A 4253-nucleotide genomic window follows, 5' to 3' on the forward strand; every position below is an offset into this window, starting at 1 on the left:
ATAATGTTACGTAAAAGCTTTTGAAAAGCAGTAAACTTTATAAACGTCTAGAGGGATCTAGTGGTATCAAAAAACGAGTGTGCTTTAGATCACACGACTGAAGTGAAACTTTCGAAACGTATCTAACTCCCTTTCCCTCTTTCTATCTTTACTAACATTCTATCTCTCTTTCAACTTCCATTTGCCTCGCCCGATTACATTTTTCGTAACGCTCTCGTCACGCATTCACCAGCTTACTCCCAAAGTCAATAACCTATGCTAGATCTGTTCTATGTCCCTATCTGACTACATAGTTATATAGTCTGTTAAGAAGATCTTTACATATACTTAAATTTAACCACCACCTTTTTTATAATAATAGGGTGATAAACAAGCGTAAAATCTACTTGATAATAAGCGAATACTGTAACCTATGGATGCCTGGAACATTAGGAAAATTCCAAGCGCATTGCCGACCCTATCTACAACCCTCTCCCGGAGCTCTGACTACCTAACTCACTCCAGGAAAACAACAATATTTAAGAACAGATTAAGGTACTTCCCCGGGCTCGGGCTGTTCCAATTTCAAGCAAGATATTTCCTGCTTTGTCCTACCTCATTGTATCGACAGTGTTTAAGAGTGAGTGTTTAGTGCCTCGTCGCTTTATTCTTTGCAAAATTTTCGTTTCAAATCCGGTAAGCAGCGTTACATTAATTATAGTACATTATTGTACAGTGATAATTTAAAAGTAATTATAAAACTTACTTGAACGAAGTATATTTTGTTTCTTATTATTAAATTCCGAGCCTTATCTATAATAGGAGAAAGATCTATGTCAATACAGTTAAACAATAATTTAAACCGCCCCTACTAACGTTTTCATCCTACCTTACGTTTAACTTTTTATGCAAAATCTTTATAAAGTCATTATTAATAAAATTCCTATATTATTATATTCTATAAACATACATTAAAAATGTATATAACAGTGTTTATTACGAGACAAAAAATTAATTGTTTAGTTATTGCAACAATTTAATTTTAATTCTGGTATGTACGGTAGAACGTTGTACCTTGACTTGTTTTGTAGGCGAAGGTCTCAGTTTCCTTTCAACTGCCTTCATACAACTCAATTTATTTTAAGGCATGTATACATATCCATAGAAAATCTATATAATGGACATAAATATGAAGCGCTTAAGTTTGTTTTGTTTGCAGATTGCTGTCTGTTTGTTACAACTTTGGCTAATAAACATTTTTTCCAAGCCTAAAACGCTGTTTCACTAACAATTCGTAAGTTTACTTTTCTGGGATTTTTTTTTCGGCCACTACCTGTAACACAATCATTTAGTTGCTTAAGATAGTAACAGACGACCGTGTGTGTATGTTATAAGATATTTATTTATTATTTACTAGCTGTGCACGCGACTTCGTCTGCGTGGAATTTAAAAAAAATATTGTTTAGTTCGCAGTTACCAAAACAAATCTAAAATACAAGTAGCCTAAGTCACTCCTTATGACATCAGTTATCTGCCAGTAAAAGTCCTGTCAAAATTGGTCCAGCCGTTTCAGAGATTAGCCGGAATAGACAGACAGACAAAAATTGCAAAAAAAAAAAAATGTTATTTTGGTATATGTACCGTGTATACATCCTTATGCATTTAGTAAAAAGCGGTTATTTTAATATTACAAACAGACACTCCAATTTTATTCATTTGTATAGATGTATTTATTTTTCGATATGCATTCCGATTTCCTGACAATTCTTTCCTTAATCATCTACATAACATGACATTTTATGAATATATAAACCTTGACACTTTGAAGGTTTTGGCTTGAATTTTAAAATACAGTCATTTGTTTGAAATAAGTTTCGTCTAAGCATCTTAGCTCTCAGATACAAATATTTGAATGGCAAAAGTATTCATACAGATTTATGGTTTCCAATAGTGTCAAAGTAAATGTTGTAGGGATCGAAGTAAAAGTTATTATATGATATTTGATCTAGTGAATAAACACAAATATAAAAATAACAGCCAAATTAATCACCAAAATTTTCGACTGATAGAATCGTAAATAGTAGGAGGAAAGAGCTCAGTTATTGGTAAATGAGAAATATATTTAAAAAATAATCTTCTGTATAAACAAAAATAATCTTCTGTATAAACAAAAATGAATGTTGCTAAGCGCATAACTCGAGAATGGCTCGACCAATTCGGCTAATTTTTTTTGTATGTTCATTAAGGCCCACGGATGGTTTTAATATAAATAAAAAAATAGAAAAATATTTAATTTTTACTTTAAATTTTGACAGAACGAAGTCTGTCCGGACAGCTAGTTAATAATAAAAATAATAATAATTAAAAAAATTCAAGATAAATATTCAATTTTTTAACATAATAAATTTAATGTTAATTTTCTAATTACTCTGAGTGAGCCATTTGATATCGACCTTAATGTTCTATCCGTTGAATGATCTAGAATCACTTGGGTCCTTCTTGTTTTCTTTAACAAAGACCGTTGACAAATTTATGTACTTATAATAGATGTTACTTAAGTCAAGTACCTTAATAGCGCTGTCTTAACAGAGGGCACCTCATAAAACTGTTACATTGTCTTTAAAATCACCGTACTAGATTTTACCAATCTCATTCCTTTTGTTTTCCCAATACTATTGATAAATTAGTATATTCAGAATTTGTTTTCACTACGACCCCTTATAAAGACAAAGTTTTTAGTAATTTTCTTGTCTTTGACAATGTGGAGAATTTTTTCGTCATCATAACCCATAAAACCTTAATCGAAAGAACCGCTTCATTAACAAAGATGTGTGGTTTAGTTGACTTCGAAAAGGAGGAGATGCTCAATTCAACTGTTTTTTTTTTTAATTTATTTACCTTTCCTTAGGATTTTTAACTGGGTGTACCGATTTCGATGATTTTTTTTTTTATGTTAAATTTAAACGAAATTCGACTAGTGCTTCTTGAGGTATCTCTAATAATGCGTAATTTACTTTACTATACATTTTTGATATGATATTCAAAAATGTTTAGAATTCCTAATGTGTGGATGACACAAAAATAAAATCGTAGATATTACTTTACTATGTTTGTTTTTTTTTTTATTTGAAAGCAAAACACAATAACTAATATATGATATAATATATTAATAATATATTTATTTCACAAACTTAGAACTATATTACAATGATAATGTGGCAACAATATCAGAAGTAAGGAGATTAACATCTGTAACCGAACTAGGCATAGCCTGTATTTCGGCTGTCAACACTAAAATATATAAATTACTAATATATGATATGCATAATACGAACATTTGGATGAAATAATATTGTTTAATAATGCCAAAACAGCTTCATGGATTTCAGAAAGAAATAGATGACAGAAATAGGTTACAATGTATAATAACATAAGGTACTTTTTCTGGGAAGTTGTACATTTGATACACGATTTTTTTTTCATCTATCAAAGGATTAGCAACTGCTTGGGTGTAGTGGTGCATGTGTTGTGTAGGCGTCTCAATACCGGCGGTTTGCAGGATCGATTCCCACTCGGGATGGATATTTGTATTTATAAAAAAAATTGTCTACGGTTTGTATGTTTCCCCGCCGTGCGTCAGAGAGCGTGCAAAAGCAGCGTGGTAATCAAGCTCTAATCCTTCTTTTAAATAGAAAAAGAGGCTTATACCCAGCTGTGGGATGCTACATTCTGAATCGTGATTAAAAGGATACCTTAACAATTGTAATGACAGTATTATAAAAGGCACACATAAGCGAAAGTTGCACACGTACGAAGTTGTGGGTAACCGCTTGTAATATAGCTAAAGTTTAATAAAGCAATTTTCTATAACTGTAGATTTTAGAAGTAAAACTTCTTCACGCAAGCTTGACTTGGGAAGTAAGCTGGTGAATGCGTGACGAGAGCGTTACAAAAAGTGTGATCGGGCTAGCCGAACGGAAGTTGAGAGGAAGATATAAGTTAGTGAAGATAGAAAGAGAGAGAGTTATATTTCGTAAGCTTTACTTCATTCGTGTGGTCTAAAGCACACTCGTTTTTTTTTTTTTGTCTTCTCTCATAGGTATTTTCGTACTGTCTTATTATACACATTTTTGTTTACCTGGTTAGTCAAAATCGGCTAGACTCGAAAATGAATCTCTAGACTATTGTCATTACATTTAATACTGTAAGGTGTGAGTTTTACTAAATAAAATAAGATAAAAAAGAACGGGTAGCATTTTTAAACAGTTCTATTC

The 4253-nt window shown here is 31.6% G+C and overlaps 1 long non-coding RNA gene across 1 annotated transcript; it reads left to right on the top strand.

Moving 5' to 3' along the window:
* Positions 1–602: 602 nt before the first annotated feature.
* LOC123670337 lies at positions 603–1253 on the top strand. Its single transcript, XR_006745902.1, has 2 exons — positions 603–675; positions 1199–1253. It is a non-coding gene; the product is annotated as an uncharacterized LOC123670337 (long non-coding RNA).
* The last annotated feature ends 3000 nt before the right edge of the window (positions 1254–4253 follow it).

Source organism: Melitaea cinxia, chromosome 4 (assembly GCF_905220565.1).
Source record: "Melitaea cinxia chromosome 4, ilMelCinx1.1, whole genome shotgun sequence".
NCBI lineage: Eukaryota > Metazoa > Arthropoda > Insecta > Lepidoptera > Nymphalidae > Melitaea > Melitaea cinxia.